This window comes from Balaenoptera ricei, chromosome 15, assembly GCF_028023285.1.
Source record: "Balaenoptera ricei isolate mBalRic1 chromosome 15, mBalRic1.hap2, whole genome shotgun sequence".
Taxonomy (NCBI): domain Eukaryota; kingdom Metazoa; phylum Chordata; class Mammalia; order Artiodactyla; family Balaenopteridae; genus Balaenoptera; species Balaenoptera ricei.
In genome coordinates, this window is record NC_082653.1 from 14,116,830 (window position 1) to 14,143,707 (window position 26,878).

General features: G+C 45.2%; 1 protein-coding gene across 1 annotated transcript in view; it reads right to left on the bottom strand.

Annotated features, from left to right (window-relative positions):
- The window catches only part of EYA2 (EYA transcriptional coactivator and phosphatase 2), a 258,658-nt gene extending 232,814 nt beyond the window's left edge, over positions 1-25,844 (bottom strand). The window contains exon 1 of the mRNA XM_059899040.1: positions 25,785-25,844. The gene's annotated coding sequence lies outside the window, so the exon portion shown is untranslated. The remainder of the gene's footprint in view (positions 1-25,784) is intronic.
- Between the last annotated feature and the right edge of the window lie 1,034 nt (positions 25,845-26,878).

Sequence of the window (26,878 nt, forward strand, 5' to 3'; positions counted from 1 at the left end):
GCATAACACTGAAAAACCACCACTGGAAGAGGTGTCCCGTGCTTTAGGTCAGTACTGGTTGAATAGCTAAGAGTGTGGGTTCTGGACAGAGAAGTGAGAATACTGCTCTGGCGCTGACTCGCTCTGGGTCTTGAGAAAACTTCACCTCCCTGACCTTCAGCTTTTTCATCTGTGAAAATGAGCATGTTAATCGTGCCTGATGTCAGGGGTCTCTGAGGAGTAAAGGGCATAACTGGCCTGAGTCTTGCTATCCAATAAATGCTATTATGATGATGTATTTTTGTTGAGAGCAACTTTTTAAAGTTTTTCTTTGGAAATAATTTCAGACTTACTAGTGCAAAGAACACACCTGTATCTTTTATCCAGATGCACCTGCTGTAAGCATCTTATCCCATTTGATTTATCGATTGCTTTTTTTCTCCATACACGTGTGCATGCATGCGCACACACACACACATCTAATTTTTTTTCTGAACCATTTAAGAGTAAGTTACAGACACATGGCGCTCTACTCCTAAATACTTCATTCATTCAGGATGTATTTCCTAAGAATAAGGACTTTTTCTTACCTAATCACAGGACAATTACCATCAGTACACTGAATGCCAATATATACAGTATTTTACCTAATCCACTCTCCGCACTACAGTTTGTCAACTAACAATGTCCCTCATAGCATTTCCCCTCCTATGTAGGATCCAGTCTAGAATTAGTCTCTGCAGTTAGTTGTCTTATCTCTTCAGGCTCCTTTAATCTGGCCTTCCTCTGTCTTTCACAACACTGGCATTTTAAAAGAAGAAGGTGGGTTTTTTGGAAATAGAATGTTCCACGTTCTGGGCTCCTCTGCCGTTTCCTCATGATTAGATTCAGGTTCTGCATCCTCGGCCAGACCACTACACGGGGTGACAGTGTGTCCTTCTAAGGGCACTCATCCTCCTCTACTCATCCTCCCCTCCCTGATGACATTAATACTGATCACCCAGGCAATGTGTTTTCTGATTTCCCCAGTGTACGGTGACTATCTTTCCCCTTGAAATTAATAAGCCGTTGGTGGGGAGACCCTTTAAGAGCATGCAAATCTCCTGGTCCTCATCCACAACCCCACCCCAGATTTAATATCCATGGATGATTCCTGACTGAACCAATCTTTTACCATAATGGTTACAACATGATGTGTTTCTAATCCAGCCCTCTCTCCACATTTCCTATTGGCCCTTGTCATTCTACTGTAAATAAGAAACCTCCCTCTCCCCTGTTTATTTACTTATCTATTTATTATTGGCATAGACTCGTGGATTCATATTTTTTCAATGGTTTGTAATTCACTGTTTGATAGTCTGTGTCCCAGCTGAAAGCCAGCTACTGTTACATTACAAAATTCACTGTTTATTTGAATATAAAACAATCCATGCCCCTAGCAAACATTTTCAGAAGGTACACAGAGTATATACAGTGAAAAACAAAAGTCTCCTCTCTCCCCATTCCATGTCGCATAGGTAACTGCAGTTAACTATTTCCTCTCCCATCTTCCAGAAGTTTTCTAGACATCTAAAATTACTATTTGTACTACACTTCCTATGATTCTGTGATGCAGTTAGGGTCTTCCCTGACCTTGCTCCGGCTGCTCATCAAATCACTTTACATTCTCCTCCCCTGAGGTGGAGGTGCCCTGGGTATTAAAAACTGCTTTTCTTCCCCAGACTGAAAGTTGGTGAGGATGATCCAAGGGGGGAAAAAAGTTAACTTGCTTCCCCTCCCTTTCCGTGCTTCAGATCCCTCATCAACAAAAACAGGCCAATGATGTCTTGTAGAAGTGAGTTCAATTGCTATGAAAAGGCTTTCAAGAGGGCTTTATAAATGAAAGGGAGTGTTACTATGATTAGAGGAAGCAGGGCAACTCGGCAAATGGAACCAACTGTATTAGTCCTAGCAAGTGGAAGAAAAGTTGTTCAAGTGTTTTTAAGTAAATGAAAAATAATTGAATAGAGCATGGTATCTAGCTTCAGGAATGGCTGGATCCAGGTGCTCACATGATGTCGTCAGGAATCTTTGGCCTCCATATCTTGTCTCTATTTTCCTCTGGGTTGTCTTCATTCTCAGGTAGGCCTCCTCGAAGCAAGATGGTCACACTCTACTAAGTTAGCCAGCCAGAGCAGAGAGTGCACCTTTCCCCAGCAATTCCAGCAAAGTTCCCAGGATTGGGTCCCACTCAACCTGAGTCACATATCTGTCCCTAAACCAATCCTGAGGGCCGGGGGATGGAATCCTGTGATTGTCCAGGTCTACACCTTGAACTGGAGAGAAAAGTCTACACCTGATCACAGGTCTACACCTGGAACGGAGGAGTAAGGTAATGGCCTGAAAGTGCAGGGGGAACCGGAAAGGAAAGAAACGAAAACCAAAAGATGGAATGGCTGCTAGGCATTACCCACTACATAGGGCTAAAAATGGACATGACAGAAAATAAATTATGGATGTCCTTTGTAAACTGTAAAGTGCTGTACAGGCACAATAACAAGAGGTTACTGTCCGGTCCTCAGCACAGGACCTAGAACCCAGTCCCGAGGAAACATCTGGGCCTGTCTTGTCTGATCTACTAGTCTCTAAACTCTTTGAGGAGAGGGCCAGGATTTTTCCCGCCCCAGGTCTCTCTACAGCTGCCGTCACAGTGTCCTCACCCTGGAGTCTCCCCAGTTAAAAGTCGACCAAATTATTTACAATAGCCAAGACATGGAAACAACTTGTGTCCCTCGATGGACGAGTAGATCGAGAAGTCACGGTTTATATATACAATGAATATTATTCAGCCATAAAAACTGAAGAAATCCTACCATTTCAAAAACATGGATGGATCTTGAAGGCATTATGCTAATAAGTGAAATAACTCAGAGAAAGACGAATACTGTATGATCTCACTTATATGTGGAATCTGAAAAAAAAAAAAAAACAAAAAAAACCCCAAACCAAACTCAGAAAAAAAGATCAGACTTGTGGTTACCAGAGGCAGAGGGTGGTGGGAGGGGGAACTGGAAGAATGTGGTCAAAACGTATAAATTCCCAGTTATAAGATAAATCAGTTCTAGGGATGTCATGTACAACACAATGACTGTAGTTAACACTGCTGTGATAGACATAAGAAAGTTGTTGAGATTAAATCCTGAGTTCTCATTACAAGGGGAAAAGTTTTTTTCCTTTTTCCCCTTCTTTCTTTTCTTTTCATTGTATCTATACGAGAAGATGGGTGTTACCTGAACCTATAGTGGTGATCATTTCACAATATATGTAAATCAACCCATCATGTTGTACTTCTTAAACCTATACAGTGCTGCCTGTCAATTATTTCTCAATAAAACTGCAAGGAAAAAGAAGCCCGCCAAGGTTTGGCCACAGCTAGGGTATGGAGAGGTGGCACCTGGGCAGCCCCCAAGCTGACAACAAGTGACTGGGGGTCAACAGGGGGCAGAATTTCAGAGGTGAACCCTTGCTCAGCAAGTAGTTATGATTAACCTTTATGAGATGGGTCTGGATTGGTCTAGAAAAGGAAAAGAAAATCTGCTTTATGCCAAAACCAAAGCAGGTGGGCAGAGCCCGTGAAGAGATGCTGTGTCACCCAGAGGCATCCCAGTGGCTCCTGTTTCCCCCAGAGGGATGGTGGGTCCTGCCTTCTCAGACAACCTGCTAAGGGTAGGCTCTGGCCATCTCGGGAGGCCTGAGGACAAGTCCTGGAGATACTGCTCTGGCTTCTGTTTTTGTGTCACTGGCGCTTGGAGTGAGGAAGACACACCTGCCCTCACTGCGGAGAAGGGGAAATGGTGAAGCGAATCTGAGGGAAGTCGGAGTGCGGGGAAGGGGGGTTCAGGGATTTCGCCGACTGGCTTGATAACATCTCAAGAGGAAACTGGAGGATTCCACCAACTAGAAAATCTCAAAGACAAGAAAAAAACTGGGCAAGCCAACATAAAGGAGCTGCCATTTCGATTTGTCAAGTAGAGTTTAAAAACAACAAATGAGAAATTTTATAGCCATAAATATTACCTTTAAAGTAGAAAGGAAATAAAAATAATAGACCATTCTTTCTGTGTGTATGATCCCTATTCTGAATGGTGCTTTTATATTTATTTGTTTGTTTACTTATTTATTTATATTGAAGTACAGTTGATTTACAATGTTGTATTAGTTTCTGGTGTACAGCAAAGTCAGTTATACAAATATATATTCTTTTTCAGATTCTTCTCCATTACAGGTTATTACAAGATATTGAAAATAGCTCCCTGTGCTATACAGTAGGACCTTGTTGTTTATCTATTTTATATATAGTAGTGTGTATCTGTTAATCTCAAGCTCCTAATTCATCCCTCTCCCCCGCTTTCCCTTTTGGTAACTGTAAGTTTGTTTTCTGTGTCTAACAGACCATTCTTTACATGGAACCAGTCTAGCTTCGTGAAACTCTCGGCATCCACCTCATTTTCCCAATTTTGCCATGGGTCAGCTGTCGTGGTCCGACCCATGTACAGGTGCTTCCCCCAAAGTTCACAGCCTGAGAGTCATGAGTTCGAAATATAGCTCTGCCACATCTTAGCTGTGAGCCCCTCTGAACCTTGATTTCCTCATCGATAAAATGGGGACAGTAATTCCTGCCTCGCAGGGTGTCCATGCGGTCATGCGTTATTATTTCCTGAGCATCTGCTGTTATGCCTGGAACTCTCCCGGATGCTGGGAACACAACAGTGAAATGACCACACAGCCCTGGTTCAAAGGAGTCAGATAGAACTCTGCATAAGATTACACAACTAAGTATTTAATGACAAGTTTAAGTGCTTTGAGGAAGTACAAGGTGTTAGAAGGGTTTCCCAGCTTAGGGGTGGGCTGACCACTTGACCACTCCCGAGTATTGTGAGGACTAAATCAAACCATCATTCCTGATTTTGTCACATCCACAAAACCACCTGTACTATTTACATATTTTTCCTCTAAATGGACTCTTTTCCCCGTTAAACAAATTGGGCCTCATTCTAAGAAATACTACTCATTATGTGCTTTATAGATTATCTTTACTTCCTCCTAACACACATGAAAAAGAACAGGTCAGTATTCAAAGAAAGTTCCACGGCTCACTTTGGAACGCAGAGAGAGAATCTTCACACCAAGTTCTGACACACAGCCGGCATTCTGAAAATGTGAGTCTCTTTTCTCTTGGTCAGCTCTTCTGGAATGATTATTCTAAAAACTTGGTATCCCCAACTCTTCTCTCCACGAGCCCCCCAGTATGCCCCAGAAAGAAGGAACATCAATTTTAACACAACCTTAACGTAGCTCCCTGTTACACCATTAAAAGAGAGTTAAAACCACTTGGCTTTGCACCCTGGCTTAAATTTACAGCAAAGTCCAGAAGTGCCAGTGCCAAAGCCAGGGAAAAAAACACTTTCATCCAGTTCTATTCAGGGGAAATCCCATAAATCAAGAACGCATCACATAGGCACACAGCACACATGTGTGCACACACACGCGTACTCATTCAGACTCACACACGTGGTCTTTCTTGAGCAATTAAAAATTATTTAAACTTCTTAATTTGGCTTAATAGCATTTCAAGTTTCACAGAAGTGGAGCAGATTTTGGTCAAAGAAGTTTAACTCTGTCTTTAAAAAATAAGTGGAAACTATGGCCCTGGCATGGAGGGGTCACAAACATGATGCTGGCAGAAAAGGGGAAGGGAGCATCAGTGAGTAAAGAGGGCTGGCTATTTAGACACTGATGTATTCTGTTTGCATATTAAATTCACAGAAATTTTCTTCCCTGCCACAAAGAAATAATGCTGTGTACCATTAATTTTTAAACAAGCAGCCATTTCGCTTCATCTTTTGTTCCTTTGTATTTGATATAAAGACACAAGTTCAAGAAATATTTTACTTTCCTCTTAACTCCACCATAAGAGAACCAGGAAGGGAAGCTCTGTGATGGCAACTGACATTCAGCCCCACGTGTCCGGGGAGACGACAGGGAGGGGTGGGGGCTGTGGCAAAAGGAAGACATACTCTGGCTAAAGGGAGTGGACATTACTGAGATCCTCAACTGTCACCATGCAGGAAGGCAGACCTGATTTGGCACATCTCCCAGTGGTCGAAGAGAAGCCAGAAAGCTGGGTTTTTATATGGAATCTCCTGATTTTTAAATGCTGGCAACTCATTCAAATTAAAACACTCTCGGGCCAAAGAAAGCACATCTGTGGGGCAGAGGTGGCCACAGCCTGCCCATGAGTGACCTCTGATGAAGGAGGAAGAGTAACGGCTCTGGAATAAAGAGATCTGGGTCTGGCCGAGGCCCGGAGACCAACTTAGCCTGTGGCTCTCCTCCTTGGCCTCTCCGGGCCTCAGTTTTCCCATCTGTGTAATGCAAGGGCGGCCAGAGATAACATCCACACTCTGCCATCTTGGACTCTCCACCGAAGCAGTGAGTGGAAAGAGTGGCGTATGTAGGCCATGAAAGTGGGGTATAACCTGACACCCTTTCAAAAACCAGTAATTCAATGAGAAATGTTTCTCTTCCCCGGCTGAGGTTTCTGTGAGGCAGTGGGCGTGTTTTTAAAAAAACACAACACGCCAAGTCAGGAATTTCATCAGGAAAACCGTGGCAGCCCCGAATGGGCTCCCATCTGGGGATTTGCTTGTGGAGAGAACAGGCTGTTCTGCCTTCGACAAATGACAACTCAAGGCAGCCGACTCTGCGGGGCTGAGGTCGGCTCCTCTGGGAGCGCCGACAGCAGTAAATGGCCGAGGACCGGCCGCCTGGTGAGCACAGCAGAACCCAGACAGCGGCCTCCAACCTCCAGGATCACAGAAAGAAAGAAAGAAAGAAAAAAAGGCCAAACCACAAAGCTCTCAGGCATGACATGCTTCACAACCCCTCGTCCCCACCCCAGCTTCAGAAGGCAAGTCACCTTTGGTCTACAATTAAACCCGACTTTCTAATTCTTTCTCTCAAACCATAATGGTCCTGAGACCCTCCATTTGCCCAGTGTGGACTCTGGGCCAAGCACCTTATGTTCATTATCTCATTTAATTTGAGAGGAACTCTTACATGTTTAACCCCACTTCTGGGCTGGGTTTTTGTTTTTTTTTAATTAATTAATTAATTTATTTATTTTTGGCTGTGTTGGGTCTCCGTTTCTGTGCAAGGGCTTTCTCTAGTTGCGGCGAGCGGGGGCCACTCTTCATCGCGGTGCGCGGGCCTCTCACTGTCGCGGCCTCTCTTGTTGCGGAGCACAGGCTCCAGATGCGCAGGCTCAGTAGTTGTGGCTCACGGGCCTAGTTGCTCCGCGGCTTGTGGGATCTTCCCGGACCAGGGCTCGAACCCGTGTGCCCTGCATTGGCAGGCAGATTCTCAACCACTGCGCCACCAGGGAAGCCCTGAGAGGAACTCTTAGTGCGTCCATGGCACAGATGGAAAAACTGAGGCTCAGGCAGGTAAAGCTATTCAGCAGTGGAGTCTGGATTTAAACCTATGTCCGCCCCAAACCAAAGCCTTCTAAGCTATTGACTACTAATTTTTTTTAAGTGTGAGTTCTCCTGTAGAATACTAATCTTCATGGGTTAATCCAACAAATTTGTCATAGAAAGAGGCCAGCAATGGATCCACTGAGCAGAACCCACCTGTACCTGGCATGAACCCCTGGAGAGCTCTTTCTGAACAAGGGAGAGGCTTTTGGTTCCTTGGTTAGTTCCTTTGAAGAAATTTTCTGCTTCCATTTCCTCAAAACGAAGAGGAGGAATGGGGCCGGGAGAGCTGAGAAAACATGGTAGAACAGCTGGGAGGTGGTGGCGGGGCAGGAGGTAGTTCTGGCCTGGCCAGGTTCCAGCGGGGTCATTTGGGGCATGCAGTTTAACCTCTCTGAGTCGCTGTCACATCCTCTCTAAAATGGGATAATCAAAGAACCCACTTGTTAGCACGGAAGGAGAAGGTGTGCATTTAAGCCCTTGCTCAAGGCTAGGTTCACAGAAGGTGCTCCTAACCTTCCTTCCCAACCTGCTCCTCCCCTTGTCTCCCCATCTCGGGAAACATCGGCTCCATTCTCCCAGATGCTCAGGCCAAAAACCTTGGCGTCACCTTGGGTGCTTCGTATCACTTCCCAGATCCATTCCGTCAGCAAATCCCATTGGCTCCACCTTCAAAATACATACAGAATCCAACGACTTCTCCCCACCCCTGCCCTGCTGCTACCCTCCTAGTCCAAGTCACCATCATCTCTCGCTGTAACAGTCTCCCAACAGGTTTACTTGCTCTGTCTTTGCCCCCCATTCTCACGGCAGCCAGAGGGATTCTGCCAGATGTAAATCGGATCCTGTCTCTCTTCTGCTTGGAGCCCTCCAGGGGCTCCCACTTCATTCAGAGTAGAAGCCAAAAATCCAACCACGGCTTAAAATGCTTACATCATCTGCCTCTGGCTACCTCTCTGACCACATGTCCTGTCCGTCTCCCCCTATCAGCTACAATGGGCTCTGGGCTATCCCTGAACACACCAGGCACAATCCCACTCAGGTCTTCTGTGCGTGCTCTTTGGCCAGAGAGTTTACGGTGAGGCCTTCCCCACCAGTGGCGTGCTGGAGCCGGCCAGCACCAGCCTGCAAGAAATGACTGTTACATTTGTGTGAATATTGTGAGCTGGTTATTAAACCAACAGGAGCTTGAAATCAGCCATGGTGGGAGTATTTACACCATGGGAAGTGGCAAATGTTGTTAAGTCAGGACCTTTTATTTCCAGAGAGCCAACTTCCCAGCACGCCACTGCACTGAGCACTTTATTTTAAATTAAAATTCAATTAAAAATACCACCCTTCCCTGCTGCACCCCAGCACTCCCTATTCCCTCCCTCCCCGCTTTATTTTTCTCCATAGCGCTTAATACTCTGTGTCACACTCTACGTATTTTTGCTTGTGTTCTTGTTATTATCCATCTCTCTTCCACCAAAAACACAGCTCCATGAGAGCAAGGACTTGGTCGGTTTTGCTCTCAGCTTCCTGCCAAGTGCCTGGAACAGTGGCTGCCTCATAGCAGGTGTTCAATTAATAGGTGTTGAATGGCTGACTGGCACCTATTATTGTTAGTATGGGAAACCTAAGCATGGACACTATTTCAGACACTGGATAGGATTTGGAGCACTGGTGAAAGGGCAAAACAAAACAAAGCAAATCAAAAAAGCCCTCCACACCACATCGTACACAGTACTGGCCTAGGGAAGGCTGATTTCCCTCCTTGGACAACCATCACTGCTCCCCTGGGTTTCCGTCACAGACCATCACTATGAGCTGCGGCAATGCAGCAGGCAACATACTAAACCAGTCTTGGGGAAATTCACTCTTTGAGGTGCAGCTCACAGAACCAGAGCTGGAAGAGACACCCAGAGATCATTTGGTCCCTCCCTCTGCTCTCCAACAAGGCTCGATGCCTGTCCACACTCTGTAGCAGAACCTACCGTTTGCAAACCTTTTGAGAGTAGCAGCCACAACGGCCTCTCTCAGCTGAAAGTTAAGAAATTCTCCAAAGACTCTTTAAGATGGTTCAACCTCTCATTCACGCTGAATTCCTTCTATAACGTCTTAGACAGGCCGTCGCAAGTGGCCTCAATGGTTGGCACATTCACCTATGATTAAACCCAAGTCAGCCAACTCAGAACCTCTACTGCCAACGCTGGGCCCGCCAGCATGCAATTCAGAGGAAGAACAGTTTTTTTTTTCACTTACGGTAACTCTTCTTACCAAACTGGTGGTGGATGCCTGGAGTTCAGGGAACTGTTTACTTCTGAAAGGGGTATGGTCCATGTATGGACATGGTAAATACCCTCCTATAATGCAAGGACAGGCCGCCACAAAAGGAACCATCCAACCTCAAATGTTAATAGTGCCAAGGCTGAGAAACCTTGACTGACCCCGAAACACATGCTTTTTCTCATTCTTCTTAATACTAACGACCAACTTGATTTATACTTCATTTTCACACTTTTGATGAAGACCTGGATACAGGAAAGACTTCCTTCCCTCTGAAATCTACTATAGGACAGCCAACAGCACCATCCCAATGGTCAATGGCAACTAACCCTGAACCCCAGTGTCAGGGAGACAACAGAGAGAGGTGGGGACTGTGCTGAACTGAGAACCCATCCATCTAAAAGAGACAGTCATTTCCCAGTTCCAGCCAATTGAAGTCCTGTGAAAATGTGGGCACAGTGTTGACAGATCTTCTGATTTTTTAATGGAAGCCAGAAATCTTCATTTTTGTGTGTAATGTCCAGATTTTCAAATGTTGGCTCCAGTTTCTATTTTAAATGTTCTGCAGACCAAACAAAATGCCTTTTGGCTGCCAGTTTGCAACCTCTGTATTGCATGAGATGTTATTGCAGGGCCACTAAAGGGAACAGGAAAAAGGCAATAATGGAGTGGAGGCAATAATGAAGGGCAAAGCTCAGAGGAGGAAAAGAAACACAGGCTGATCATCAGAGGGCCATAAACATAAGCACAGTCTAGCCAGGGTCACTCTGGCCACTCCAAGTGATATTGAGGCATTTCTATCTTTTCCTCAGAAGTCCAGTGCCTCTCCCATGCCTGGGTGGAGTGTCCCAAATATTGAGCGCTAATTTTGTACAAGACATCATGAAAAAAGATGACCCTCTCTGAACACCCTTACCTGAAATAAAAGGTCATCCTCTAGGCCTGTGGGAAAGAGCACATGGGAGGGAGAATAGCAGCACGTCTTAAAAGTGCCATCCTCAAAGGAGTGTTTGAGGAGAAAGGAGATGATACACACACAGTGTAGCACAGCACCTGGAAAACCCACACATTTCACAAATGGCACTGTAGCCCAGTAGAAGAGGGGTGGCCAAGGCATATCTAGAGGTGCATTATGCTGACGTTTGGGGGTCCACAGGGAACCAGTCCACCCCCCACTTCCAGCCAATGTTGCTGACTTCAGTCGGGGAATCTACCTCTCTCCCACTCCATCCCAAGTTCCAGAAGTGGTGCATGACAAAGTACCGAATCCTCCTGAATAGGGATTAATTAAAAGATGGGCACATCACCTATGTCTCAGCTCTTGAACCAGCCACACCTGAAACCAGATCTCCCCAGAACTTTACATTTCCCCGAGTCAGTACATTTCCTTTTTAACTTAAACCAACTCAGAAGTAAGTTTTCTATTACTTACATCCAGAAGAATCTTGACAGCTTTGTGGGCCCTTGGCAGGGTGTTTGCTTGACTCAGCTTTGGGGTGGAGAAGGCAGACTATGAATTCAGTGTTCTCAGCCTCGGCGTCCCAGGTCTTTAGGGCTCTTGAACCCTCTCCTCACCCTCGCAGCCCCGCCACCCCTGACTAATTACTCAATTTTCCAATCACTTTGTGTGGAATCCTTCAAGGCCCCCCCTCCTTTTATCCCCTTTCACGTCTGTAGCCACTGGAAACTATCACCACAGTCCTTACGATGTGAACAACACAAGAAGTTCCCTGCCGTTCTAAACAGTGGCTGACAACCATTTACGAAACCTGCAAACATTTCACCACTCCTAAATCAACCCCAGATGACAAAATAATCATCATCATGAAACTAATGGAAACCCGAAAGAGGATGGATTTGGACCATGTTTGTCATTACCCATGATGAGGGGTGATCAGGAAAAAGTCTTGAGAAAGACATGAAAATGAAGCAAACTGATTGCTCCTTGGACGACGTCTCAGCCCCCATCCTCATGAGATTCAAGTCCTACTTTTTCCTGGAAACAATTGGTAGCATCTCTTGGCACCCTTCTGGTCAGGAATTGGTAAAAAGAAAAGAAAAGAGAGCATGAGAGAAAGGCTCAATGCCTTGTCACTGAAATTAGACTCCCAGGGTCTACAGGGATGTTTGGAAGAGAGGTCTCAAACTGCGAGCTTGCACCTGCATGCTGGTGGTTCCTCACGATGATTTTAAAATCAGGACATTTCTCATAAAAGTCCAGATTTCAGTGTCTTTTGAAAAATCAGAACACGTGGCAATATGGAATCAGCATTCCCCCTGGTTAATTACCCTGCTCATTTCATTAACTTCTGACCTGTCTGGCTATCTGAATTTGCAATGATTGATTTCAGATTTAGATCCTATGTACTTTTAAAAAGTCATTTAAAAATTATGATACTATTGACTTCAGACATGTCTGATTGACACAGAATGGCTCTACCTGATGGGGCCCCTCCACCATGATTTCATCTCCGCCAGCCCCCTGCTTACTGGCCCCAGCTGCACTGGCCTCCAGGTGGCTCCCATCTGAGGGCTTTTGCCCTTGCTGTTTCTTCTTTCTAGAATATTCTTCCCCAGATATGGGCAGAGCTCACTCACTCCAGCTCTGTGCTCAGAGGCCGCCTGCTCAGAGAGCCCTCCCCTGCCCCCCTCCCCCCCGCACTTTCTATCCACCTTCTCTTGATTTTTCCCCACAGACTCATGACCATCTGACATTCTGTGTACTTTACACATTTAGGTTTTTATCTTTGGTCTTTCCCCACTCAACTGCAGCTCTATGAAGGAGTAGATTTTGGTTGTTTCCGTTCTCTACTGTATTTCTCGTGTCCAGAGTAGGTCCTGGTACACAGCTGGTGCTCAGTACATATTTTTGAATGAATGAATGAAATTCCGTTTTCTGCATTCAAGAGGAAATGGAGAGGGGCTGAAGTGGAGGAGAAAGGCGAAAGGAGGCAAACCCAGATAGTCTGCACACCTGGTCACTGAAAATCCAGCAGTGGCTTCTGGAGAAAAGGACATTTTCCACGACAGAAGAAAGGGAATAAGAAGAAAAATGAAATCAGAGGCTACCACGGCGTTTGAGTTTGCACAGACAAGCGGGCAAGGATTTTTGGAAGCATTCTTCTCTGCCTCTGACCCGTGCCGCCCAAAGTCCAACTCTTCCTGGGAGGTGGGGGGAAGGGGGGGGTCCGCGCTGCCGGGCACTGGTCACGTGACAGACAAGTCCCGCCCCCGGGGGCCGCGGTGTCCTCATCCGCACAGATTTTAATCCCGGAGGGCTGGGCGTTCCAGGCTGCCTGCTGCGGACTTGTCTCTGCAACTTCTCACGTGGGGACGAGGAAAGACAGTGTCTCTGACCTTATCTGGAAAAACCTGAGCCGTTTTCCAGCTCGAGCCCCGCACCCCTGGGAATTTCCCTTCTCTTCCACTCCAAACTGTACCCAACTGCAACAGTGCCCCACCGTGAGATATGATTTCTATAGTTACTTTTGCTCCAACAGGTAATAAACGGTATTGGACAATCAGATGTGTATCAGATGCCCTTCTACGCAGGTCATAGTTGTTAACTCTGATGATGTAGATTCATGATCCTCACTTCCTAAGTGGGGAAACTGACGTTAGAAGAACTTAAGTAAGCCCAGGGTCATGAGGATAGTAAGTAGTACACTTGGACAGACTGGCTCTTAACCTCTGTATTATGCTGCGCCTGAGGCTGATAGAATACACCAATACATCCTCGTAAAATACTGAAAAATTACAATTAAGACTGATGGTCCCTTTGTTTCCCTCTCATGCCTGTCCCTAATTAATTGTCCAGTTAAGTGAAGGTCAAAGAGAAGGAAATTTTAATTCTTTCTATGGTGGTTAAGGAGGCAGGGAGTGCAGGGGTTATGAAGACAACCTCTAGAACCATCTGCATACAAAGCCTGGCTCTACTCCTTACTTGCTGTGTGACCTCGAGAAAGTCACTTAACCTCTCTGTTCCTTACTTTCCTCCTGAAAATATGAAGAGTAATAGACTTCCTTCATAGAATTGTTGTGAGGAATAAGTCAGTTGATCCCTATACTCAATCAGAACAGATCCTGTCATCGAGTAAGCACGCAGAGGTCATTTTAATTAGCATCATATTCATCCAAAGGCCAGCCATTCCTCTTTCAAAGACGTAAGACACAGACTGAATGTGTCCAGACACATGCTCTGAGATGACTTTACCGACATTCTTGACAGACTCATCTGTTTCACTTTATTCCCCTGAAAACTGAGCGCAGAACTGAAATTCTGGTTAGTAGAAAATTCTGTTATTTGAGGCATTTGCTGTAAGCAGCTTGCAGGGACAAGCTTTAGGAATAAAGGATTTCATTTACATGAAGAGATCTCGGGGAAAATTTCACACATTCAGATGCGTGTTTCTCTTTCTTCATTCATGAATCCTGCCATACCCGGATGCCGCTTTTGCTATAATTACCTGGTGGACTTGAATTTTAAACCGTTTTTGTCTTATGCAGTTAAAAACATGTGAAACCATTTGTCTGAAATGCTTGCTATATCTTTTCCAAACACATAATAAGATAAAGACAGAACTCTAAAGAAAAAAATTCATGCATGTTGTAAGTTAATATGGAAAGGGTACACCCCCCCATTAAAAAGAAGATTGCCCTTCAGAGACTAGTAGATTCTTCCAGAACGTGCGAAATCCCAAGACTGCAGCTACCTGGAGAACAGGAAGGAATATTCCCCAGGCAAGTAAGCTTCACTTTCACTCTTTGAGTACTTCTGGGGATGGTGCAAGTAAGAACCGACACTCTCTGAATGAGCAGGCCATGTTCCCATCCATCACTGTATTGAAGCTCTCTAACAAACCTAATATGGATGGCATCTGCCCCATGAACTGGGGGAGAGTCTGGGGCTTAGAGAGCCCGAGTCCTCTGCCCAATGTCACACAGCCGGTAGGTGGTGGAGTGGGGAGTCCATTCCATGCGCTCCCCATCAGCTGCCCAACCTCCCTCATCTCTGCCTTTGGGCCCCACATCACAGCCAAGGACCCAGCCTGGTCTGAGGAGGAGGTCATGCCCCCCACTGGTTGGCAAGAAATGCCAGAGGTTCTTAAGAAATGTCACCTAGAGAAGGATGTCATGATCCACCGCCATTCCTTTTTCCATTGTTGTTTTAGAAGAAGTCCATTCATTCTCAATGGAAAGCCCACTAAAACAGGCTCACTGAGGATGAAGGATGCTATTGAAAGGTAAGAAGAGACCGTCAATAAAGGTCAGTGGGTCACAGAGAAGTCTCTGGGATTGTCTGCGCCCTTGTCCTAGGAGGGCTGCAGGTCACGTGGTAGAACCAGCCTGTGCTTTGGGTTAGAGAGACCTGGAATGTCATCGGGCAGCCACTTGACCTGTGCAAGCCTCAGTTTTCCCATTTGTTAATCGAACACACATATGTCATGGGATTTTTTTTTTTTTTTTTTGGAGAGGATTAAATGAGCTTGGTGAAAGTGTCTGGCATATCCTAACTCCTGTGAGAGATTTTAAAATCCACTTCTTCCCTCTCCAATTCCCCTCCCTGAATATTGAGATGATTTTGATTCAAAATTCTCAGATAAAGGCATACCTGTATGCCTTTAATTCTTCAAAGTCCCAAAAGTCTGGGGAAGTTTCATTGATTAGATAACAGCACAAGGTAGCACAGGGAACTACAGTCAATATCTTGTAATAACATATAATGGAAAAGAATCTGGAAAAGAATATATATATATGTATATATATGTATAACTGAATCACTTTGCTGTACACCTGAAACAATTCAACATTGTAAATTAACTGTATTATTATTACTATAATATATAGTTAAATATATCACTATATTAACTATATTATTATTGTATAATAACTTCAATTTTTAAAAATGATTTTAAAAAACCATCAATAGGGATAGCTAACTCTTACATCCTCTCACTACAACCCTATGCAGTAGATATTTTATCTCTGTTCTATGATATGGAAACTGAGGCATAGTTAGGGGAGACAGAGCTGGGATTTGAACCAGCAGCTGAGCTCTCAGGTCTCAGCTCTCACTGATATACCAACATCTATAAAACCTGACGAAGACCAGAATTTATACTAGCTTAGCTGGTAGAGCATATCAGATCTGGAACGTTCTGAGCAGGTACCTTTCAAAGCTGGGATTAGGAGGGGGCCACGCGTCTTTGGCAGGATAAGGTAGCAGAAGAAAAATGAGTAATCTTTTGCTTTTCTTTTTCAATTCATTAAGGTTTGTTGGGGTGAGCAAGAACCTCATTTTTTTTCTTCCCACGACTTTCCTTTCATTTTAACGGGGAAACGTGCGTGCATTTCAAAGACCACTCAATAGCAGCGTTGAAGTCTCAAGTTCAATCACAATGTCCCCATTGTGGCTGGGGGACTCCTTGGCCTTTAAGCTTGGGTTATAAAAATTTGGTCTGAGCCCAAAGTCTGGCTTTAATAGAATATTTTAATTTTGTTTAATGAATATAATTTTAAATCTGTTTGGCAGTTTTAAAATGTGTTCTTTTATTTTCAAATTAAAATTTACTAATGTTCAGTGCTTTCCTGGGAGTGGGAGTGAGGCAAGGAGTGGGTGTGATAATAATACAAGCATTTATTGAGGGCTTACTATGTGCCAGACACCCTGCTACCTCTTTTAACCCTCACAACCTCCTAACGTACAGCGACCGTTGCCTCTACTGTTTGGGAAGTTGAGTGGGGCTCAGTCCCCAACCCGAGACAGCATAGTTAGTGAGTGATGGACTTACAGTTCAGACCAAACTGTCTGAGTTCAGGGTCTGTGTTATTAACCACTGCCCTACATTCTCTTGATGCTGAAAAAGGACTCCATTGACCAATAGCTTAAAGGCACATCATTGGCCCAGTATGTAATTCCCTATAACCTCAAACGTAATGACAGCTGGCTTGAGCATAATAGCTGGCTTACTGAGCATTCAATGTGGGCAGGCACTGTAGCAAAGCAAAGTGTTTTACATGTACTGCCTCATTTAAATTGTCACAATGGCCTTTTGAAGCAGTTATTATTGTCATTATTATCATCATCCCCATTTTACAGAGGGGAAACTGAGACTCAGAGAGCTTAGGGTCATGTAAGCTTGTAAATAATACATTTAACCTTAAATAATAATAATAATAACAACAATAATACTGTAGCTGACTCTGATATAGCTCGTACTATTTGCCATGTACTACTGCAAACACTTTATATTTATTAGCTTGATCTCCATGATAACCACCCTGTATTACAGGTGAAGAAACCAAGGCACATAACAGTTAGGTAGCTTGCCCAAAACTAAATAGTTGGTTAATGCTGAGCAAGGATTTGAACCCAAGCAGCCTGGCTCCTGGCTCACAAATCTTAGAGATTCATGCTCTTAATCTCTAGGCTGTGTCAGAGCCAAGGCTTGAATTTGGAAAGATTCTCCCTTTTCCTACCTGTTCTCCCCACCACCTCTTAAGGGAAGCAGAAGGTCATTGTCTGTCTGAGGCAGGGAGTAAGCCATGGGCATTGTCCGACACAGCTGGCCATGGGCATTGTCCGACACTAGTCACAGAAGCCAGTGTACTGCTCTTATCAAGTTGGGCATGGCTTCTTTGAATACGAGTCTGCAAAGTTGGGTCTTTCTCGCCATCCTTCTGCTTGAATATTAGAAAGCTCAAGAAGTCTTATCTCTGCCCCCTGAAACCTCAAGGGGAAAGAAGAGGCAGGGTGCTACTGGTGAAAACACCCTGGGATCCTGCCATCAGAGGTGACAGATTGGGTCCTTCTTGCCTTTGGGTCGCAATTAGCCCAATGCCTAGAACACAGCTCAGTAAATAATGCTGAATAAATGAGGGAAAGAATGAATGCATTTGGAACTTTCCCCCATCACCATGCAACACGTGAGGCACGTAGGAGGCACTCAATAAATAATAAATCAGTGGAATGGTATATGTAATGTCCCAAGCGCATGATCTTCCTGTCAACAAAATCTGTCTTGTCAGATTGCAATAGCTCAGGGGTCAGCAAACATTCTATAGAAGGCCATGCAGTCCCTATAGTAACTACTCAACTCTGCTAGCACAGAAGGGGCCACAGACAATAGCTTAGACCGGCTAGCTGCAGTGATGCAGCCATCATTTCAACAGATTTCAACTCTAAATTTTAGTTATTCTGCAAGGACAGGCTCAAGGTTCTGTGAGAATCAGGTGATGTCTCTTATTTTGAACCCAACTTTTATACCTGACCATCACTTAATATCCTCCAAGCAAAACGATTGGAGACTGACTTTAAAATCTAGCTCTCCAGGGCAGACATGTAGAGAAAACGTAGCTCTCGTTACATGAGCACGCGTGGGGTGGGGTGGGCGTGGAGGCTGGATATCCTAGTGGTTAGGAATCAAAACTGGGTTCAATCCTGGTTCTGACATGAGCCATATAACCTTGGACGACTTACTTCTCCATGAGATTCAATTTTCGCATCTGTAAAATAGGGGTGATAATAATAGCACATTCCATCTAAGGCTATTTGGAGTCAGAAATATAAGTGTTTGCTTTGCACAGTGCCTGGCACATAATAAGTGTTCAATAACTATGGGTCACTCGTTATTCTCAAACAAACCTTGTTTCTTTTTAAAAAACAAAACAAAAAAACAATTCACTAAAAATAGGCACAAAGATACGCCAGCAAAGCTGCAGGGAAAGACATTTCCAAATCAGTTTCCTAAAGACACTCAGCAAGGCATTCCAGAGCTCCCGAGGTGTCAGAAAACTCTCCACTCTAGATCAAACCACTAGCAAGTCCCCTCATCTCTCTGCTCACCCCCCCCCATCCCCCCAAAAGCCTGCTTCTGTGTCCTTTTATCACTTTGTCTTTCTTGTGGGTGCCAGAGCAATGCTGAAGACATTCGGAGCGTTTCAGACATTTGCTGTGTTTAAGACATTCTTTCTCCCTCCCACCCCCCTTCCCTCCACACTCCAAAATTAAAGTCTCCGGGGAGTATGGTCTCTTTAGCATGAGGAGAACACCAGAGAGCCCCGGTGGCCCGTCACAGACCGGAGGTGAATAATCTTCTCGCCTCCATTCTTTTTCACGGCTGGATGGGGCCAAAACTTTGTTTACAACACAAGCGGCAAGTCACAACTTGTTATGCCACATGACACCTTCCAAGCCGCGAGTCACCGCTTCCCTCTACTGTACCAGTCGCACAAAAGGCTAGAGGTGCAGGAATCTGCCCCCTGTGCTCCTCCCCCCCCCCACCCCCTTCCCAACTGGGAAGGGCATTCAGACCTTTGCTGGGGAGACAAGTGTTTCTAGAACACCGTGAAACAAAAGTCCCCATACGTGCAAATAATACACACCCACAAAAGGAAACAATCTTTTTTGCAGCGATACCCTTTCTGTCTTTCCTATGAGGAGGTTTCCTCCCTGCGTGGAATTTCCATCAGCACTGGGGTTGATACCAAACTCGGGGATGCAGCGGACATTCTCCGCATTTCGGGGAGCTGCCCATTAACAAAGACCTAAAAGTTTGTACTTACACGTTGCACCCCACATGCCAGAAAAACACATATGTGTTCCCAGGAACAAAAAAATTGTTCTGGAAACTACTAACACCTTAACCACTTAAGTTACTACAGGAAGGGGATGGGAGGTGAAGAAATTGACCAGAAGGAATGCAAGCCATTTTTGACCTTTGGCTTCTGCATATCCAAACAACAGGAAAGAAACATCTCCTTTGGAGGAAGGGATGCCCCGGAACCTGCTTTTTCAGTGGAGCCTGAGAGGGAGTGATCCGAAGGATATGGGAATTCCAGCCCTCCCATCCCGCTTTACCCCAAGAACATCTTTGGAACCCAAATCAAATCGAGATCTTTCAACCGTGGACTCAGAAACCCCCTTTCTGTGTCCACTTGAATCAAACACGTCAAACAGGCAGGAATTTGACTTGGCCGAGGTGAGGAGAACTGGTGGTTTTCGCCCTGTTTTGGTGACCTTCAAGGGCTTATTTATGCACTTCAAACTCATGACCTAATACATGTTGGTTTGGCTTCTCTTCTCATAATAGCAGCCTGTAAAAAGCTTTTGAGAATTCCCCGTGTTTTCTTATTTTGGGTCAAGAAAATAAAATCGATATCTAAGTAACCTTAAAAAAAAACTCAGCCTGCACAATCTAAAAATTTGGAATGTTTCCACTACGACTACGGCTATCTCTGAAAGCCTCAAGATCATCAGAGTTAAGCCCCACATTTGCCATTTTTAAGGTGAGATATTTGGTAACAGCATATGTGAGAATTAGCTAAGAGGGACTTTTTGACATAAGTCAAACAATGACATTTAAAACTCACGTTAAAGCAATTACCGTGTGGAATTTTTCCGTGTTTTTCCCATTTCTCAATCAGAAGTGTATATGTTTTCAACATAGTTTCTTGCTGTAATTTTCTTTCTTGGCAAACCACATCTTACCATGAAACCCAAAGTATGCATGCTACAGAAACAATAATGGTTGAAACAGACTCGGCCGTCTCTGGCATGATTTTTCTTTGCAAAATTAAAACATCTTTTGGCTAATATACTGTACATTTCAGTTATGAAAGACCATTCTTGGGAGATGAACAGAAAAGAAAGGGGAGCTAACAGATTCAGCTGATGCGAGACAAAAGTAAGTTGCTGTCTTCAGACAGTAGTCAAACCCTCCAGTTCCTCATTCTTTGGGGGAAAAAATGTCGATTTTATCATTTTTTCCTTTAGTTAAAATCATAGAGAGCTGACAATTCTCCTCAGAATGATTGTGAGTAGATATGTACGGATATGTTAAATCTGGGAATGCACAGATTTTTAAAATCTAACTTTACTAGATCTTCAAAAGGAAACCAGAGGGGGAAAAAAATCCAGTGCCATTGAAATCACAACCCGTTTTCACGTTATTGACACACTACTGTGGAGACTAAGTGACAAAATAATTTCTGGCCCCTTTTAAATCCTTGGTTCATTTTAAAATATGTCTAAATGGACATTACGGGGCAAAGACAATCGGCCACGTGCACATTCTCAAAACTGGTGAGAAGTAAACCTGTCTCCCTTGGCTGTCTGTTTCTCTGAGCTCCTGTTTTAAATTTCTGCATACATACGAAGGCAGAGGCAGCCTCTGCAAAACAGCACCAGCAGCTACATCTGCGCCCTCACTAGTATCATCAGATGGGTGATGACAGGAATGACGAAGCCCTGCTTTCTACAGACCTGGGTCTGTGTGCAGAGACGCCCTCATCCATCCCTCTAGGCTTCATCCCAAAGTGGGGGCCCTCCCAGCCCTCCCCGACCCTCAGGCTGCCTGTCCCAGATTCAGGCAACCTCCAGCCTCCCCTAATCTTCAAAGTGGCAAAGATAAATCGTTCCAGTTACCTGACTCTTGGGACCACCTGTTCCAAATTATTCTTTGCTCTCCAAATGTTTATAATCTAACCCCCAAGCAACAACCCACCCATAGCGATCCAGCACCTTCCGGTAAACTGGATTTGGACAGCCTACCGTAACATTTTAGGGCCTTGCCACTGCCGGTAAATTTATTGACTCTTTTTAGGAACTAAAATGGGTGGCGTTATAGTATTGAAGGAACAAATCAAATTAGCCCTTGTAAATGGTCGTTTTCTTTTCCCTTTACATAACCATGTACAACCTTCTAAATATCATGACTCACCAGAGTCCAGATTTGTGTTTTCTAAATACTTAATATGATTTTTCTGCCGTCTAAGACAACAGCAAAAAACATCAGGGTAGAGTCAGAAAATAATCGTGTTCAGCGCATTTAAAACTATCCAAATACAGCATCTCTCTCCAAGGGAAACGAGAGCAGAAATGTTCTCTGAGGCAAGGTTTTCATAGCCCCGTTGGCAGAGGGCTAAAGGCCTAGATTCTGGCCTCACTCACTCTTCAGCCTCTTGTAAGTCATTTGACTTGTGACTCAGTTTCTTTGTTAACAAAGTTGGGAAAATAATAATAGTAATAGTAAAAAAAAAAATAATAGTGATACCTAACTCAAAATGTTGTTGTGCGAGCCATCCTGAAAATACATGTCAAGAGCTAATTTCAGGCCTGGCATGTAAATGCTCAGCTATTTTTCATCATTATTAAATACACGGATATAATTTAAGCAGAGAGACATGGCAAAGGCACCAACAGAATGAAAGTGAGCAAAAAGAAAGAAAAAAAAGCAGCAAAAAAAAAAAAAAAAAATTAAAGCCTGTGGCTTTCTTCGTCCTCTTCCTCTCAATCTACCTGGCAGGTACTCTCATATCTTGAAACTGATTTTAAATCACAAGCAACAAAGAACTAGTCCTGGCCCCTCTGATTCCTTTACAGCAAGACAGTGGGTCTGAGACAGTCATTTCAAGTATTTGTCACCTGATTGAGGGGGTTTATCCTCGGATTAGAAGAGGTGTTAGTTAAACACCATTAGGCCAGTTACGATCTTCAAATAGGAAGATGAAGCATTGTCTCCAGCTAATTCTCTGCTAATTGTTTCCCTACCGGAGCCTTCTTTTTGTTTTGTATGTTTGGGACTGTTTGAACAGCCACAAACGGTAGGGGGACAAAAAGTGGGCCCTTCCGAAGGCTGTTATGACACTGGGGGATGGGGGGTCAGGGAGGAAGATGGGGAGTGAGCAAGGCCTTGTGGGGAGAGTGAGTGTATGTGTGTGTTTTCTGTCAACAGGCCATGTTTTCTCAACTCTGGGGTTAATTCTCTGTAAAGAGATTCCTTTTGATCCAAGTCCACCGACTCCTTTTTCAGAGCAGATAGCTAGGAAAAAAAAGTTTCCTTCCATCAACAAAACCCAGTCTTGGCAAGAGTCAGAAGGTTCAGCCTTTGGAGGTAACTGAATAACCAGCCACTTCACCTCCACAAACCCCCCAGATAAGGAGAACTACATCAGGAGAACGAGGTAAAAAATCTTAGGGGGAGAAAGTTATCCTCTCCCAGAAGGAGCTGATGTCAGGCCGGAGAGCCTTGCATTTTACCTGTGCCTAGTGGAGAGGAAGCCTTTGCACCCAGTCTACACCCACACACACTCAACACTCCAACACTCAACACTACACCTCAGACCTGTGGCCACTGCCTAATACTTATGGTTTTACTTCTTCCCCAAGCATTTTTATGCTAAGCAGGCCTGTCCCACAAAGACAAAACTCAACGCCTGTTACAATGCATCTCCTTGGAGAAGATAATGCGCTGTGTGTGGTGTGCTTGGATATTGAGGGCCAGGCAAAAATCTAAGCAAGATACCTCCACTCCCTTCATTTTTTCCTGACAGCCATGGGCTCTTTCTGCCGAGAGAGAGGCATCTGTCATGAGCTGCTAGGAACCCCACTAATGCACCATCACGGCCTGCGATTTTATTGTACAAGGAGTTTATTGCTGGCCTAATTAGTTTCAAACTGGGCATTCCAGCTGAGGACACCTAGAAAACATCTGGTGGAAGGAGTAAGAATGAGTCCTCGTTTCAGAGCTGGTTAGGTTGGCTTTCGGCATAACTCTGGTCTCCTGCGCCTGACACAAGTTATCTTTGGAAAAGTAACTGAAAAAATAAGGAAACGGTTTCTTCTTTGTGGGAAAGGAGTCTTCTTGTCCTAGGGGAACCCAAAACGTCTTAAAGTGGACGTGCCTGGATTGTGGATACCTTTTTTCAAACTGCCCGGGGTCTCAGTAGCCAGCTCAACCTAATTCAAAATATACTTAGCTACATTGCCTTTTTTTTTTTTTTTTTTTTTTTTTTTTTTGCCGAGGACTATTTTGCTTTCCCAACAGCAGCTAGCATTTTATCAATTTATCCGTCTGGAACAAGGCTTGTGATCTCTTACATACAATTTAAACCAGAAGTAATACCGCCTATTTGAAACAGCATGTCTTGGGTGTTTTTGCCAAATGGTAATCCTATAACAAGTCAACAAATTATATTTCTTTATGATGTGTTTAATACAACACAAAAGGCATAAAAAGAAGATTCTAAAACTCCAGTGATTAAATCATCTGTTTTTTTTAAATCTCAAAATATTGGGATAACGACATTTTGTTGTATTTCCTTTAGTTATTTCATATTAGGAAAGATGTATGTGTTTATAGAATATTCTCATACACGCGGCCACTATACTAGGTGAGCTATTTCAAGACAGGAAAAATGCCAAGACCTTTCAGGTAAAATAGTTAATCATATCGTGAAGCTAAAGTTATAAGAATGGAGCTACTAACTAACTTGGTATGGGACACATGAACTGCTTTTTTAAAAGTTCAAGTCCTTTCAGATCTAGCCACCTGGGTCGAAATCGCAAAATTTAGAATTTCCTCAAAAGGCGAGGAGACCTGGAATACAAATGTGATTTTATGCTTACTCTAAAGCAAGATTCAAACGGTCACCATTTGTTATATAAATTACTTATTAACTTTTCCTAGTCTGAGGATGTCTAAATGCAAAGAAGTATAAAGTTTAAGATGCTTAAGGTGATGCAGAGAGAAAAGTCAAAAAAAAAAAAAAAAGAAAAGAAAGAAACTTTCTTGGGTAAAGTTGCCTGAAAGATTTTTTCACAAACATTATTTTAAAAAGGAGGTCCTCCTTCTCTCCCCCCGCCCCCAAAAGGGCCATAGGCTGGTAAAGCGGCTACTAAGCTCATACTCTGCTAGTAGAAATTTTACTCAAGCAAGACAGAGCTCGCGAAATTAACAGATTCGGTTTGAAACAATTGTCCGCTGGTTATAATTTCCTTTGGAAGGGAGCTCCCTAACTCAAACCCAATTCAGCACTCAGATTCTCACCTGATGTTTGTAAATCATTATACCTCCGCTCTGACTTGCCCACAACACCCAACTCCGATGTTCACTCATTTCACTGCACCTCGTAATTAAAAAGTACCTCCACCACGGGTGATTTATATCTACCTCAACCTTATATATACATATATAAAAGTAATTCTGAAGATTACGTTGCATTTCGGGGAAAGGGGGGAGAAAAGAAAACGGTATCCATCAAAACCGCGGCATCAGTCTTGCTTTTTAAAGAGCATTCGCAACGCAGCAACGCGTACGCTCGCTGTCAACTCTTAGCCCAGTCGAGGCTTCGTTTAGGGGAAGTAGGAACCCCTCACCCGTCAGAGCGCTTCACTTTCAGCAGCTGAGGATTTTGCGCACTGAGGATTTTGTGATGCGAATGTTTCGCCCTGTCAAGCTGTCCTAATATTCCTTGAGTTTATAACCTATTTGCTTGGGGGCAGGGAATATATTTAAGGGCCAGTACGGCCGTTTAACCTCCAGGCTGCAAGGCTAAAAAACCATTCAATTCTCCGCTTTGTCCCATTACAACAAAACCCTCGCTTCCTTCTAAACATCCTTTTGATGTTCCAAGTTTCAACTCCAACTTCAGCCAGCGCCAGGACGCGGGTTCCGGTACAAAGCCGGGAGAGCTGGACCAGCGCGGGCCAAGCGCAAACGGACTTTAAAAAAAGAAATGCAGCTAGAAAAAAGGCTCAGTGGGCCATTCCAGCCCCATCCCGGGAATTCCAGCCATTTGCTCCACCGTTACCCCATAACCAGCGCCCGAGGGCGTGAGTTTGGCTGCCGGCGCCTCTTGGTCCGGTTAGGGGAGCGCCCCTCATCGCGAGCCACCCGGGCCATAAAACGAACCAAACGCAGAGGACCCAGGCGAGTCTACACCGCCTGCGCTCTATGCACTTGTCCCGCGCGCGGGGGTGCAAATTTCAGGGTCTTCGCCTCCCGGGCGCACGGGGAAAGTGAGGCCTGGAGCCCAGGACAGACTTTCCCGAGACAGGATCTGCCCGCTGTACCCGCTGCCCTTGTGCCTGAGGCGCCCTGGGAGCCCCGGGCGCCCCGACAGCTGCGGAGGCCCCGGCTGGCCGAGTGCGGGAGAGATGCCCCAGGCCAGGGGGTTCGGGTCAACCCCGGCCCGGCGAATCGCGGCGGGCGGCCCGGGCTGGGCGCCGCGGTTGGTACTCACCGCGCGCAGTGGAGAGGGCGCCCCGGCGCGGTGCGGTGCCGGCGGCCGGGCGGGCGCGGGTCGGACGCGGCGGGGCTGACTGCGGCGGGCACGTTGCTACCTCCGCTGCCGCCGTTGCCTCCGCCTCCTGGGCTGCCGCGGCCGCTGCCTGCGCGTGGAGGACCGGCCCCTTCCCCTCCCTCGGCCGGGCCCTCCCTCTGCCCCCGCCCGGGTCCCCGCGCCGCGGCGTGGGCGCGTGGGGGCGCCGAGGCGCGACGCCGGGCTGCGCGGGCGCACACCCCCGGCGGCTGGACGCGCGGCGCGGCGCTCCGGCCCTGCAGCTGCCTCCGCGCTGTTCTCTGCGCCTGCCGCCCAGCCGGACGCGCTAGCTCCAGCCGGTCCTAGAGGAGGCGAGGGCCCAGCCTCCTCCCCACCCACCGACACCCACACCTCCTCCCTCTGCAACCCAGGCATGGCCCCCGAGAAGAGAAAGACTGCTTGGAAGGGACCTCAAGGGTGACACTGAATTCATTCATTCAGCCACCTATTCATTCATTCATTCATTCAACATATATGGAATATCTACTGCGCCAGGTACAGCTAGCTCCTCGGAGATTCAGCTAGAACAAGACAGACTAGTTTTGTGCCTTCCCGGAACTTATTCTCACATGGGGAGACAGACCGTAAACAAACAATCAAGTAAAGAATCAAGACAACTTCAGAAAGTTATCATTATTATGGAGGGGGAAAAATTACGTTCTGGGGCAAGGGAACAGTAATCTTGGCTGGAGCAGTCAGGGAGGACCTCTCTGAGGAGGTGACATTTGTATGATGAGAAAGTGCCATTTCTGGTTATATCTGCAGGAGGAGAGTTCAAGAATCTCCTTTCACCCATTTTACAGGTAGGGGAAACTGAAGTCCCAAGAACTTAATTGGCTTACCCAAAGTCAGTGGTATAACCCCCTCCACACATACCCTCAAATTAAGGCACCCCACTTGCTTCATCCTCTCCTGTCCACCTGTTTCAGTCTTCCCCATAATAAACTGTTATGAACAGAGTCTATGCAGCATTTTTCTCCCTCTCACGCACTTTCTAATATTTATGAAGCCCTGTT